Genomic DNA, 16,561 nt, shown 5'->3' with positions numbered 1-16,561 from the left:
CCATGTCTATTACCACCACCCTCTATTGATTAATTTGTCATGGTTTATTGAGCATTAACCATAAATGTTGCATTATATACGGTTTTAGGGGACAGGAATACAGTGATAAAGACTGTCTTAGGTTGTGTTTCTCCAGGAGGCAGACCCAGGGACAAGAGTTCACTGTAAGTAGTTTATTTGGGGAGAGACTCTAGAAACACTGGTAGGGGAGTAAGGAAGTAAACAGAGAAGACGGGGAAGCCAATATAGGTATATTCATGAGCAGTAAGGATAATTTGGCGAAGTCCTGCCTTGGACCTCTCAGAAACAGCAGAAAGCAAACTTCAGCACTGTCCCTGACAGGGAGGAGAGGAAACTAGGGTATTCTGTCTCCCCTCATCTGTCAGTAACTTCCGGCATCTCCAGCCCGCCTCACTAAAGAACAAGTATGCTTGAAGAAGCCTCAGACAGAATGTTGCAGAGGCTTGCAGTGAGAAGCTGCTGGTATCTATGGTAACAGGGGATATGTCAGGGGCACCAGCAGAGTCTGCTCCAAAGACAGGCAAGGTTCCTGTTCTGTGGAGCTTCCAGAGACAAATAACAAAATGTGAGCAAAAAATGAACAATGTAATTTCAGATAAAGACAAATGCTGTGAAGAAAATGAAACTGTTCAATGTGATGTCCATTGGGTGTGGGCATTGTGGGCTGAATTGCGTCCCTTCAGATGTTGGAGTCCTAACCCCCAGTACCTCAGAATGTGACTTTATTTAGAAATAGTCCTTACAGAGGTGGTGAAGTTGAAGATCAATAGGATAGTAATCCAATATGACGGGGTCCTTATAAAAAGGGGAAATTTGGACACAGAAATTCACATAGAGGGAGATGATGTGAAGACACACAGGAAAAAGACAGCCATGTACAAGCCAAGGAGAGAAGGCTGGCTCAGATTCTCCTCCACAGCCCTCAGAAGGAACCCAGCCATGACAGTACCTTCATTTTAGACTTCTAACCTCCAGCAGGTGAGACAATAAATTTCTGTCATGTAAGCCACCTGGTCTGCGATACTTTGTTACGGCAGCCCTAGCAAACTAATACAGTAGGTGTCTACTAATTAGATGGGGTGGTCAGGGAAGACCTCTCTTTGGAGGTACTATTTAAGCTGAGGCCTAACTAAGGGTAAGAGCCAGCCTTGCATAGGTTTGGGGCAGAGCACTTTAGACAAAAGGATAAGCAAAGGCAAGGGCCTGGAGGGAACATGGACTTGGTATGTTCAAAGAACAGACGAAAGGCTGTTGGCTGGATTTAGTAAGCAGTAGTAGGAGAATGTGCAGGATGGGGTTGAAGAGTTGGACAGGGGCCAAATGTGGGTCCACTTAGGTCATGAAAAGTTTGGATTTTAGTCAAAGTGCAATGAGAAACCACTGAAGGATTTTAATCAGGGGAATGACATGATCTTATTTGTGCTTTTGTAAAAAGTGTTCTTCTATCTGCTAGGTGGAAAATGGTCTAGGTAGAGGGAGAACCAGATCAGAAGCAAGGAGGCCACTCAGAAGACTGTTACAGTTGTCCAGGGGAGAGGTGTTAGTGTCTTGGAGCCATGGGGTGCCCATGGAAGGAAAAGTGCAGAAATTCATATATATTAGGAGCTGAATTGATACGACTTGTTGATGGGAGGAGGTTGGGAGTGGGAGGTAATCAGAAAGGTACCTGTTTGTTTACTTGAGCAGCTGAGTGGATGATGAGCCATTTACTGAGATGGGAAAGCCTGGGAGAAGACAAGGTTGGGGTGAGAAGGGAGGAGAATCTCTCTTCCCTTAGCTTTCAGGATATTGCCCTCTCCTGCTTTTCTCCAACTCTCTGACTCTTCTTTCTGTTTCTTCTTGGCTCATCTTTATGGATCCACAGAAATGTTGGCCTTTCACATTCCTTTCTCTTTGTTCCCCATACCCTTCTTGATGGCTTTCATCCATTCCCAAGACTCTGGTACCACCTCTATGCCAATCACTATCAATTGTATATGTCCAGCCCAACCTCTCTCCAGAGTTTTCAGAACTGCACATTCTAGTGCCTTGTAGATTTCACACATGGAAATTCAAACAAATGTGCCCAAGCCTCTCTAAGCCCATCCATGCAGCCTTATCCTCAAATCTACTCATCCAGGTGGATTCTCTAGCTCAGCCCACGGCTCAACCATCCACCTGAACTCTCTTGTTCTCATCTTCTCCCACTTCCACATGATATTCTTCCCCAAAACCCATGATTATTAAATGTGGTTATGAGAACTGTTACTGTAGAGAAGAAGAAAAGGAAAGAATTAAGAACTAGGATATTAAGCAGTGTTCATGGTTTATCTAGAATTGAAAATTCTGTTTTCAAATCAGTATTCTAAGGTTATGTGAAATATTATAAGGTTATCTGAAATATTTCATGATTGAGATATTTGCTTGATGAAAACACAAATTTACTAGAGGAGAGTAGTGGGGAAAAAATTCCTAGGCCAGAAATTAGGCACTAAACATTTAAGTATAGATTTTGTCACTAATTTACTTGTTCTTGGCTAATAAGTCACTTACCACAGTTGTATCTGAGTTTTCTAATCTGTCAAATGGCTATGAAAATTAATACCATCCCAATGCAACTCACAGGGATGTTTCACCGTAAAAGAAAGAAGATTATTATCATTAAAAGTGTCAGGGAGGAAACATAATCAAATAGAACATTAAAAGAATAATCCATCATGACCAAGTAGGGTTCAATCTCAGAAGTAAAACAGTTTAATATTTGGATATCTATTAATATTACTCACTGCATTAACAGATGGAAGAAAAGAAGTCATACAATTGGAAAAATTCAACATTAATTTACAATTTAAAAAAACTTATCAAGTTAAGCAAATTTTCTGTTAATTTTTGGCTGGCTAGTTACATTTACTATGTGTTTCTCCTAAATGTAGTTTTAGAGTAAAGAGTTTCAAAAGCCCTTGCTTTCAAAAAATGCTCTTCTCTCCTCCCTTTTGCAGACATTGCTAAAGCACCAATGGCCAAAATGAAGTTCAATCCCTTTATGACTTCTAACCAGGGCAAGTACCATAAAAGACATCTCAGTGTACCTTCCCATGTTTGCAGGAAGATTATGCCTTCCCCTCTTTTCAAAGAACTGAGACAGAAGTAAAACTTTCGATCTGTACCCATCCAAAAGGATGAAGTACAGACTGTGTGAGGAAACTACAAAGGTCAGCAAATGGGCAAAGTCGTCCAGGTTTACAGGAAGAAATACGTCATCTACATTGAAAGAGTATAGCGAGAGAAGGCGGATGCCACAACTGTCCATGTGGGCACTCACCCTAGCAAGGTGGTTATCACTAGACTAAAACTGGACAAAGACCACAAAAAAGATCCTTAAATGTAAAGGCAAATCTCACCAAGTGGGAAAGGGAAAGGGCAAATATAAGGAAGAAACAATTGAGTACATGCAGGAATAAAGTAATTATATATACGACTTTAAATAAACTGTTAAAATGAAAAAAAAAAAAGCTTTCAATTAAAAAAAACTACCCAACAAGCATGAAAGAATAGGATTTGAAGAATTTCATTATTTGAAATCATCTTAAAGGCTTATACTTGTTGCATTATTTTCTTTTTACAGATATTATGGGTCATAGCCTTGATTTATTGATACATAGTCTTAAATCAGAAATGCAGTCTCCATTAATAACTATGTGAAAGAACACCTGTTCTGGCTGCTCTGGGAGTATGGATGAGCTCAAGAGTATAGAAGCAGGGGCACAAAATGAATTTTGATTTTTCTTTTCTTTTTTTTTTTTAAAGAAGTTATCTGCAGACATTCCTCTCTCTTTCCAGCAACTCAAGCTGACTATTTCTAATTGGAACACAAAGACCAGTCATTCAGCCATCCCACCCCTGGCCTTTCCCACTGCTTCCACACCATAGAATGAATGCTGGCAGCCTTTAATCATTTCCAAGTCACTGGTAGTGCAAGAAAGCTAGCAGAGTTTGAATTTATGTCTACTTTCTTCAGTGGAAAAGTGAGTTCCCTGTATTTCAAGCCATAGAATCACAGAGCATTATTATTGCAAGAAGTCTGAGAAACCCAGGCTAAACCAGTAGTTTTCAACCCTGGCTGCACACTGGAATAAATAGAGGACTTTAAAACAATTAACGATGCCCTGACTTCACCCTCAGAGTCTAATGTAATTAGTTTAGGAAGAGACCCTGGCTTTGGTGGTGTTTTGTTTTATATTTAAGTATAATTAACATACAGCATTCTATTAGTTTAAGGTGTAAAATATGATTCAAAATTTCTATATATTACTCAATGCTCATCAAGATAAGTATACTCTTTTTTTTTTAAGATTTTATTTATTTATTTGACAGAGAGAGACACAGTGAGGGAGGGAACACAAGCAGGGGGAGTGGGAGAGGGAGAAGCTGGGGCTCGATGTGGGGCTCGATCCCAGGACCCCGGGATCATGACCTGAGCTGAAGGCAGAGGCTTAATGACTGAGCCACCCAGACGCCCCAGGATAAGTGTACTCTTAATCCCCTTTATCCATCACCTTCCCTCTGGAGACCACCAGTTTATGATAGATAGATGATAGATAGATAGATTGATAGATAGATAGACTTTTTTTTTTAAGAGAGAGAGAGCACAAGCAGGGGGAGGGGCAGAGGGAGAGGAAGAGAGAATCCCAAGCAGGCTCCACGCTCAGCACAGAGCCCGATGCAGGGCCTGATCCCATGACCTTGAGATCATGACCTGAGCCAAAATCAAAAATCCAATGCTCAAATGACTGAGCCACCCAGGTGCCCCATAATCTATATTTAAGAGCCTCTTTTTTTCTTTGTTCATTTGTTTTGTTTCTTAAATTCTACATATGAGTGAAATCACATAGTATCTGTCTTTCTCTGACTGACTTATTTCCCTTAGCATTCATTATACTCTCTAGGTCCATCCATAGATGAATGAATAAAGAAGATGTGGTACACATATTTATAGTGGAATATTACTGGCTTTGGTAATTTTTTAAAGCTCCCCCAAGTGATTCTAACATGTAACTGCAGTTATAAAACGCTAATTTTTTCATTACCTGAGCAAACATAGACCCAGAGTGACCATCTAGGTAATGGCAAATCTCATTGACTTATAGGTAATACTTATGTTAAGAAGATTTCCAAAATTTGGAAATGAGTCAAAAAAGATGACTGTGTCCATTCAATGCCTTCCTAAAACTGGTCTTAAGCCCACCCAAGGTCATTTTTTAAGACATAAGACATTTGTAAGACATGTTTAAGTCTGTAAAGATTAGATGTTAATTTGTGGAAATGAATACTATACAAATGAGTTTTTGTATAATAGAATTAAAATTATTTTTATTCAGCTGAGAAGATAACCCCAAAGTTTATGATTTTATTGGCCTGTGGGACATGAACCAGTTTTGTATCTAATTTAGCAATTCTATTCCAGCATATTTTTCCATTTATATTCTCACTCGCTCTTGCTCTCTCTCTTTCTCCCTCCCTCCCTCCTAATACATCATTTGCCTTCTCAGTGTCTCAGTTTTCTAACTGGCTTTATCATCTTTCTGGTTACCTCATTAATGAGAAATAAAACTGGTACTTGCTCACTATGTATTTATATGAAAATTATGAGTATAAAATTATGAGAATTATGTTTTGATACTTGAAAATGATGTAAATTTTGCTAAGGTATCCTAAACCATTAAGAAGCTTTAATTGATCATTCAAGATGTAATTTATTCTGTTCTCCAAATATATTACTCATCAACCACATTCAGAAGTCATAAAGTTGGGGACTTTTACTTCCCACAAAGTGGAGTAACGAGGACCCTCCTTTTGAAAAAAACTAAAAAATAAATAGACAAAATATATAAGCCTACAGTTTTTAGACACTGGACACCAGGCAGCACAGGACAGTGATTACTGAGAGTGGGGTGAAATCAAGGAGAGCTCTATGATCGTCTCAGCTTACTGCCTGGAAAGAGTTTCCAAGCCACAGTGCAGGGAGGCAGGCTCCCTAAATTGAGGAGATGGAACTGGAACTTAGGGATGCCAAGGCAGCTAGAGTTTCACAGGTGAGAGCTTCACAGAGAGAGCTTTAGAGATCTGAGAAGGTCCCCCTGGAATGTTCAGATAGAAAGTGATCAGTGTATATATGTAAGGAACTACCTGAGGCCACGGAAAGAATTAGAGGAAAAAATACTTGTTGCTCACTTAAGACTGGAAATAGCTGCTGTTCCCACCAACCAGTAGAAAGTCTCATATTTCATGGCTCGTTGGGTAGAAGAATTAGTAGTGAGGAAAAATCAGCCCTAGACTAGAAGCAGCTCTGGTCCCATCTAATAAGGTTTAAAAGCAAACCTCAAAAGAATGCAAGTAATTTAGCCCAGAGCAAGCATCAAGAATATTTATAGGAATATAAAAATAACCAGCACCCTACAAGGGAATATTCACAATGTCTGACATTCAATCCAAAATTACCAGGCAGATTATATTTCTAAAACTTTTGCCCTGTGTGAGAAAGGATTATCAAGAAATTGAAATCTTCTAACAAAGCATTATTAATCCAATGGATAGAAAGGAAACAAAACTGAATACAAAATTTTACTTATTAGTAAAAAGTAAAAAGTGGAGGGTTGTTTTTTGTGTGTCCATTAAGTGCAATTGACATTGAGATTTTTTTGTTGTTTTAATAGGGCTATTGTGTTGCTATGGTTACAAGTTGCGTTGGCATTTTCACTAGGAAACGATGTAGTCTGAACATTCCTCCCACTTTTTACATCTGCCCACATGCTCCAGACAGTGATTCGGTAACCTGGCTTCCAGCCCTAACCTCCTCCGCCACCCCAGTAAGTGCACATTTTTCATCCCCTTCTCAGAAAACTTTTGCTCCTCTGAGATGTAAAGTTAAGCTCTGGCTCTTACTCAGAATGCATATCATCAAACCACAGACCCTGATCAGCTTCCTCTGTGCAGCTCAGTAACCTTTTACCTCTTTGGCATGATATTTATGCATGAGATCACCATGAGATAATTCATTAATTTTAAAAATAAGCTCTTTAAAAACACATTTAGCAATAAATTTAATCACATACAGAAGATATCTATCTTGAAATTCTGGATGTTTTTCTTAAAGCAATCCTTGTAAGATATTTTTGCAGCCTCTTGATGATTCTTCTAAGTTTTACATGTTCATATATCTTTCCATTCTTCCTCTCCCTTTCCCGTTTTCTGATCGCCTCCTCCCCTCTCCTTACCAATTTTTCTTATAACAGTTATTCCCATCATTCAAGCTTGTATCTCTGAAATTTGATCCTGGAATCAGATCACTGGAATGTCTCCTAAGAAATAAAGAGGCAGGAGGCAAAAACATTCCCAGGATTAGGCCTCCTGAGGACTGGCCCAGTAGCAGCAACTGCAACTGGTCATCCTCAGGCATGGGAAGAACTGCTAACCATACCCTAGCTCAGGTTCTTATCATTTCTAGTTGGTCTTTATTCCTGAACCCCCTTTCCAACTTCTCTCCATACTCCAACCCAAGTGACCTTTCTAAACCGCAGTCCGTCACTTGAAATCCTCCTAATGGAGGATTTCTCACTGTTAATAAGATGATGTCCAAGCTCCCAAAAATATCATTTGAGGCCCTTAGTGATCTGGATCCTGCCTCCTACTACTCTGAACTCAACTCCCAGTGTTCATGCCGCTCCCTGTCCCCCTGCCAGTCCTCTCTCTCTCTCCCCCTTCAACCAGCCACAGCAAACTCCTTATCATTCCCAGCTTCCTGTATTTTCCTGTGCCACCGTGTCTTTGCATGTGAGGCTTTCTCAGCCTAGAACCCCCTCTGTTCCTCATCCCTCCCCCTTACCAGCTCAGTGATATCAAATTATAATAATATAGTTTCCAGGCTCACCTTTTATCCTAGAAAAGGGCACATAGCACTCTGTCTCATAGCTCCTGTTGTCTCTGATCTTTGCAGCCAAGTTTATTTATAACTGTGAATTGGAATTCTCTACAGTTGTGGTTTCATGATGTCAGATGCCAGCAGGAAACTGAACACTTAAATCAGTGATCCACATGTCTGAAAATATGTGAATGCTTAGTACTGTGTAGCTCTGGTCTAAGAAGAAATTAGTAATTAGTGGGTCCTGGGGTTACCCCACTCTGAAATCTCCAAGTACTTTCAAATACATCATTGCATTCACTGGCCCTCTCGCGGTGACTACAGTGTCATTGCTCACATTCTGATGCTCCCCACCAGATGCTTTTTATGAGCAACAGAAGCACAATTTCTGATTGCCCAAGCCACGCTCAGGTATGTGGCAGCCTCAGTACTCCCTGATATGTGATCCTCCGCCTCCCTGGGCACACCTGACCAGTGACTGCAGGACGATTCTAACCCAAATATATGAGAAGAACTGTGATACCTTGGAAAACACACAAGACTACAGGTGACAAGACTTGAAATTAGACTCTCACTCTATACCTCTACCTCTATCATGTAACCTTAAAGAAGTCATTTCCCCTTTCTGTGTCTCACTTATCTCCTCTCTAAAACTAGTGGGTTGGACAGGATCACTGTTTCTTCAACTGGGATCCACAGACTTACATCAGAATCCTTTTGGCCATACAGACAACGGGGACCCTCCCCATCCTACTGAGTCTCACTTGTTAGTAGGGGTGAAGAGGGTGGAGGGAGGTTAGAGGATAGGAGAAATCTAAAATCAACCTTTTAAATAGCTTCTTAAGTAATTCTTGTGCTTATTAAAACTTGGGATCCACTGCAGTAGATGATCCGGTAATCAGTGGCTCTCCACCATGCTCCCACTACCTAGGTTACTATCTGTTATGAGATGTGTTGCAAAGGAAAAAAATTATTAATAAATTTTAAAAATTAAGTTTAGAACTGTCTTTACAATATGAAATTTAGAATTGTATTTAAAAATTAACTGTAAGGGACTCAAGGTGATCTTTATAAATTGTACCACTTCCATTCATTCATTTTCCCTTTTATTTGCTTGTGTGGGAGAGCAAAGCCTTCCAGGCCTTTCTTGAGTATGTGCATAGTCTTGTACATGCATGTGGCCTTCCAGATTTGTAGGAATACACCAAAGCTTTTCAAAATCAAAACCTCCTAATTCACCAGTTTTTCCTCTTAAGCTTTGTGGTCAGCCTTGAAATGCTACAAGTCTTACTGTTCTTATTGAGATTTAGCTATTTTTCTTGAGTAAATACTCCCTGGATTATTGCACACCTTTAATTAATTTCCAGAGTTCTAAAAAAAGTTGATTTTGATAGTTGCTGTCACTCATATGGAAGAGCAGATTTTTGGAGGTCTTTACGCCCCTGATTTGTTTGTGTTTTTGTTTTACCTCATGGCCTTCTCTGAATCCCACCCCAACTTTGTGCAAACATAATCCCAGAATTTCAGGGCCATAAACTCCCCGGAAATCCTCAACTCTGGGTGACTGGAGACACCCTTCAGATGGATGCTTCCAAGAGGCATACTCTTGCTTCTCCAAGGTTCTGAAAGAACCAGCCCCCATAGCTTAATGTGACAACCTCAATAATGTACCCTTATGTTAGCTTTTCCTCCTTCCCTGCCTCACTCTCCAATCGTTCACTCCGGCTTCAAAGAATTGCCTCCCAAATAAACTCACACTCTAGTCCTTGCCTCAGGCTTTGCCTCAGAGAGGACCCAAACTAAAAGAGCTGTCAATTCTGGTGAGCCATGTATAGTTGTAACACTCACGAATTACTGTAATGCTTTGCATCATCACAGTTTTCTGGGTTTTCATCAAATCTGAAATCATTCAATGGGCGTCTGTAGCATTCATGTGTATCCCAGAGTAAGAGAGGGGTGAGCATTAAGAAAAGCTGTTCTAAAGCACTATGATTTCTAGGTCAGAAAAGGAGCTGCCAGTACTTAGATTGGGGGGTAAAAAGCAAATGTAGCAAAGGATTGTGATATATGGAGACCTTTGCTTTTTACCCCCAAATAAAACCAGATTTTATAACCAGAAAAACAGCCTCCCTTACACTAAGTGTATCATGCAATTAAATAGAATGAGGTCTGGGCAAGTTCTTTCTCGGTTGAGCTCTTGGACAATCACCGCAGGACTTGATAATGATGATTATGATGCTAACAACAACAGAAATGATAGTTCCCAAGATTGACAGCTGACCATGCTGGGCATTCACCATAGCCACTTAAAGCTTAGACAACTCTAGGTAATGAGAGTTAGCACCTGATGGGAACCTGCATCTGAGTCACCTTTCTTTATTGGGTGCCTGAAGGCCATGGCGTCTATCTAAATTGAATTTGGATTTACATAAAGTGCATGTGTATTCCCAGACTTCCAAATGTCCTTTTAACTATATAAAATCTCATTTGCAGCATCCTTCCATCTGGAGATTCTTGTTACTATTCCAAGTGGTCATGGGATGCATTAGCCACTGGCTCACATGGTTGCTATTACCAGGTGCTCACAGAAAAACTCCCACCTAGCAGTTTCTATCAAGAAGCCTAGCAACAGCCTCTGGAAGGATTTGAGGTGCCCATGTCATCGCTTCACACGTGGGTAAGGGGTGATTCGCCTACCAGCAAGAAGCTGTTCATCTACCACCGGGCCTGTCTAGTGGCAGTCACGCTGTCCTGATTCAGGGCCTGAAGGTATCTTTCCGTTAAGGATTCGACACAGACAACAAAAATTAGTGGTAAAAAAAAAATTTTTTTTAATTTTTTAAAAAAATTTTTTAAAAAATTAGTGTAAACCTTGTAGAGAAATACTGAGTCTACTTTGTGGGATAAAACCCACAGCTCTGTACAATGTCAAAATTATAAATAGTACCTAACACACTGTGGTGCCTCCTCAGTAAAAATAGTTATGAAGCCTTCTGACAAGAGTGGTTAGTGCTTAGCTAGGCACCTAATAAGAATTATAATGACCACAACAACAGGTGCTATTTTTTCTTACTGCCCATCACGTGCCAGGGACTTTACATTCATTACCCCTAGGCTTCAGCGGCACACTGTACGTAGTACTCCGTAGGATCCCCATTTTACATGGGGGATACTGCCAGTCCCAGAGGTTAACTTGGCTCATTCAGGATATGATATTTGAACGAATGAATATGTGTGTGAATGAATAAATGAGAATGAATAAGCGAAATTAGCTAATTAAATGAAAGGGGAATTGCGACTGCTTGAGAGCAGTTATACTGGTTCAGATAACAAAAAGATACATCTTTTTTTTTTTTCCTTCTCTTCAATACTTCCTGCCAGGCTGGTATTTTCCTGATAGTGGATTCAAAATACTGATTTCACAGTATTCTCCTATTTTCCTGTCCGCAATTTCTTATCGTTGTTTTTTGACCCGACTGAGGATAACTGACTGACAACATATGTATTTCTGGCTTTGTGTAAGGTTTCACTATCTACGTAATGCCAGAAATGGTGAAAAAAGGACTCTAACAATAATCTCCACAAAGTGCTTATGAATGGTTTATGTCAAAACAAACTTTTGCACTTAAATTGGAAAAGATATTTAAGTTTGTTGACTTTTTTTCATTATAAAAACATGCTAATTACAGGAAAGTGTGACAAAATAAAATAGAGTAACTTTTTATAAATATATATGATATCACTTCTGAAATGGTTGTTAGCATTCTAGTGTGCTAGATTTCCTTCCTGCCTCCTTTCAATGCATAGGCCTTTTGTTTTGTTTTAAGATTTTATTTAATTATTTGGCAGAGAGAGACACAGCAAGAGAGGGAACACAAGCAGGGGGAGGGGGAGAGGGAGAAGCAGACTCCCCACGGAGCGGAGAGCCAGATGCGGGGCTCGATCCCAGGACCCTGGGATCATGACCTGAGCCGAAGGCAGACGCTTAACGACTGAGCCACCCAGGCGCCCCTTGTTTTGTTTTGTTTTGTTTTGTTTTGTTTTGTTTTGTTTTAAACGAAGGGGTATTTTCATGCCTATCATTCTTTGTTTCTCTCAACGTGTAATCTTAAAAAAGTTTTTAGCTATTGCATACTCTTTTTAAACATCATTTTTAATAACATAAAAAAAGATAATTACTACATCGCTATTTGGGAAATAATCCATATGTACAATGATTGGAGAATTTAAGTTTATCTACTTGAAAGCATTTAATGCAAAAAAATTTCAAAATTTGGGTTTAGATTTACTTCCTTAGGTGTAGTCTTACTATATATATATATATATATCATGTACGTATGATTATATGATTCTTCTTTATATATATAAATATATATATATTATTCTTATGATATATATATGATTCCTCTCCCCAAAATTCATAAGCTCTTTCCCTGACTGCTTTGTGGTACCTCTGACTACTGAATATTATCTTAATTTTAACAGGTTTGGTAAAAAGTCATCCATTTGTTTCCTCACTAATATTTTTCTACTTAACTATTTCATGTTCACCACTGCTCAAGCATGCTGCCTTGAGTATGAGAGAAAAGACGGCAAATATTGCTAAAGTCTTCTCCAATTCTAAGTCCAACCGAAGGACCAAATCACCAGTTTTTCCATGTTTAATGCAACAAGTAAAACAATACAGTTCAAAAGCATATGAAAGCAAAGCTAATTATATCCCTCCTGCTCCCACTCCACTTTCACCCCCTGAGGTGCCCATTACTAGCAGCCCGGGATGTACCTTTCCACCATTTTCCTTTTCCCTGGTTCATGATACTGTCACAAGCACACCTAAGGATATATGTTGGCGATTCTTACTGAAATATTTCCAGATATATGGCATTAGGGATTTGCTTAAAAATATTTATTTGCTTGAAAATTTGTTCCGGGGGCCTGGGTGGCTCAGTCAGTTAAGCGTCTGCCTTGCACTTACAATCCCAGAGTCCTGGGATCGAGCCCTGCATCAGGCTCCCTGCTCAGCAAGGAGCCTGCTTCTCCCTCTCCCTCTGCCCTCCCCACCCCCTGTTTGTGCTCATGCTCTCTCTCTCTCAAATAAATAAATAAAATCTGAAAAAAAAAAGAACAGAAAATTTGTTTATAGGTAAACACACACACATTTTTTTTACATAAATAGAATTACATTTTACACATTAGATCATTTTAGAAAAATTTTTGTTTTTGTTGTTTTTGCTTTCAGCCTTTTTTTTTTTAACCTCTTTCTGTCCCTCACCTTCATCTCCTCTCCACTTATCCTGACTCAATTTCTACCCTAATCTTTTTTAATATCAGTGTGCACCCCTCTGTATTTTTCATATACATACAGCCACATATAAGCAAATTTGTGCATATATATATATATGTAAATATCCATAAATTGTCAGATAAATAGTAGGATTTTGGAATTGTTTGCTTTTTAAAAATAGGGTCATACTATGCATATCTCTATTTTTTTATTTATTTTTTTAAGTAGGCTCCACACCCAATGTGGGGCTTGAACTCACGACCCTGAGATCAGTCACATGCTCCACCAACTGAGCCCAGCCAGGTGCCCCTGCATATCTCTAAATCTTACTTTATTTCTTCAATATTTTGTGGCAATCCCTGCAAGTCAGCTGATTTCATTCTTTTTGATGATATGACATTTCATGATGTGAATGTACTCTATTTGTCCATCCCCCTCTTTTTAAGCATTTCTAGATTTTTGTCACTACAACAACGCTCCACTAAATGTCTTCTATTCAATATGCTTATCTACAGCTGCTTTCAGCTCCCTGAGATAGATTCCCCACAATGGGACTGCTGGGTCAAAGGGCATATGAATTTTTTTTTTTTAAAGATTTTATTTATTTATTTGACAGAGAGAGACACAGCAAGAGAGGGAACACAGCAGGGGAGTGGGAGAGGGAGAAGCAGGCTTCCCGCGGAGCAGGGAGCCCGATGCAGGGCTCAATCCCAGGACCCTGTGATCATGACCTGAGCTGAAGGCAGACGCTCAATGACTGAGCCACCCAGGCGCCCCATGAAATTTTATATTTGTTTTGTTTTGCTTTTTAGAGTGAAAAAGAGAGAGTATGAGTGGGGAGGGGTAGAGGGAGAGACAGAGAGAATCTTAAGCAGGCTCCATACCCAGTGCAGCTCCACCCTGAGATCCTGACCTGAGCTAAAGTCAAAAGCGAGACGCTTAACCAACTGAGCCACCCAGGCGCCCCTGAATTTTTAGTTTTAAAAAGATGTAACCAAATTGCTTTCTTCAAAGTCTGTAAGAATTTATACCAATGCATGAGAATTTTCTTTTCCCTCTGTCTCTATCAACAGTGGGTGTTTTCAAACCCGTCATACTAGCAACAGTTCAAAAGAGAGAACTCTTATTTCTACTTGAATTTGCATTTTCTGCTGACTAGTTGAGCATCTTCTCACATTCTATTGACTATTTAAATTTATACTTTTAAGAACTATTCATACCATTTGCTCACTTTTTGGTATGAGTTGTAGATATCAACATTTGAATTACAGGTATTTTTTCCAATTCTGTCACTTGCTTTTGGAGTTTACTTATAGAATTTTTTGCCCTGCAAAAAGTTTTTCTTATTTTTATACTGTCAGATATTTCTTTTTTATACATCTTATGTTGCCTATCTAGTTAAGAAGGTCTTCCTATCTCCCGAGTTATATAAATAGTTTCCCAGATGTTTTTCTAATATTTTATTGCTTCCTAATTTTTTATATTTACATCTTTAATTCAGCTTAAATTTATCTGTGTTCACAGATAAATACTTAACCTTATGTTTTTCTGGGTAATTACTGGTTTTAGCCCCTATAATTAAATAAATTATTCTTTCCCACTGAATTGAATGTCACTTTTATCACAGATGCTCTGTTTGGTCTCACTAATCTATCTGCTTCTATGACAAAAAATTTAATTCAACTTCTGAATTATAGTACGTCCTAATATCAGGAAAGAAGACTATGGCATAGTGGTTAAGTATACTGCCTTTGGTATGTTTAGTGGTTAAGCATACCTGGGTTCAAATTCTAGCTCTGCCATTTAGTAGCTTCATAACATTCTGAGCGTCAGTTTTCTAATCTTTGAAATAGAGAGAAAAGTAGGGGGGCCTGGGTGCCTCAGTCAGTTAAGCATCCAACTCTGGATCTCAGCTCAGGTCTCGATCTCAGGGTCATGAGCTCAAGCCCCGTGTTGAGCTCCACACTGGGCATGGAGCCTATTTTAAATAAACAAACAAACAAACAAACAAATAAATAAATAAGAGAGAAAAGTAAAACTTACCCCATGGAGTTATCTGAAGATTAACTAAGTTAATTCATGCAAAGTGCTCAGAACAATACTCAATTAATAGTGGTTACTCTTTTTCACACTTTTCTGAACTATTCTCAAGCACTCATTCTTCCATTTGAATATTAAGATCATTTGATGCCATTGTAAAGTAATTTGCAGGCATTATACTTGAAACTGCATTACATGTATATATCAGTTTTAAGCTAATTGGCTTTACATTCAGAAATGTGATGTCTTTCCATTTGTGGTTCCCTATCAGTCACTAGGATTTTGTAATTACCTTCTGAGTTCCTCTGCTTCTTCTTATATTTATTTTTAGGTATTTTATAGATTTTTGTTTCTGTGATGAATGGAGTCTGACTTCTTTAATTCCGTTTTTTCAGTACTATGTTAAGTACTGAAATATATAGGAAAGTTATTGACTTTTTAATATATCTTTATGTAATTATTTACTAAATTATCTCATTAATTCTAGCAGCTTTTACTTTTAACCGAAATCCTTTGGTTGCCTAGATCAATTATTTCACAAGTAAAATGACATTGTTTTCCCCCTTATTTTCCAATCTTGATTATTTTCTTGTCTTATTCCAATTGCTAGTACTCTAAGATCATGTTAAGAATGGTGATAGTTGGCATCCATATATGGCTTCTTATTTTAATTAAAAATGTTTTGATGTATTGCTACTTGTGATTATAGTTACTATTAGCTCTTAGAAAACAGAAATTATCTTATTTAAATAATGTCATTTTATTCCTATTTTTCTTATAGTTTTTATTAGGAATCATGTTTTCAAATATCTTTTCATCATCTATTGATACCATCATTTTTTCTCTTTCAATTTATTAATGAAATTAGTGAAATAAATGATAGAATCTTGTTTTTAAATCATCCTTACAGTCATAAAATAAATTCTATATGGTGATAGTGTATTATTATTGTGAAACATTGCTGGGTTCTGTGTGCTTTTTTATTAGATTGATCTATTTCATTAGTAAGTTTGGTTTGTAGTTTTTTATTTTTCTTTGTACTATATCAAGTTTTGGCATTAACATTATGCTGACATCAGAAGAATTATTCCATCGTCTTCTATGGTCTGGAATAGTTATATAATATTAAAAGTATCTGTTATTTAAAGGCTAAATAGAAATCAGCTATAAAAGCATCACATCCTAAAGTCTTTTCTTAAATGGTATGTCTACAATTACCTAGCCTGAATCTTCTATGGCAGCATTTCCTAAGTTCACTGAAAATAGAAATCAATGGAGACTTGATAAATACAGAAATTACTAGGCCCTGACTCTGGAAA

General features: G+C 38.3%; 1 pseudogene; it reads left to right on the top strand.

Annotated features, from left to right (window-relative positions):
* Positions 1–3,025: 3,025 nt before the first annotated feature.
* LOC118523994 (large ribosomal subunit protein uL24 pseudogene) lies at positions 3,026–3,461 on the top strand (annotated as a pseudogene).
* The last annotated feature ends 13,100 nt before the right edge of the window (positions 3,462–16,561 follow it).

The sequence above is a fragment of the Halichoerus grypus genome, chromosome 4 (assembly GCF_964656455.1).
Source record: "Halichoerus grypus chromosome 4, mHalGry1.hap1.1, whole genome shotgun sequence".
NCBI lineage: Eukaryota > Metazoa > Chordata > Mammalia > Carnivora > Phocidae > Halichoerus > Halichoerus grypus.
Note: the sequence above shows the minus strand (reverse complement) of the source record. Positions and strands in the feature narration are given on the sequence as shown.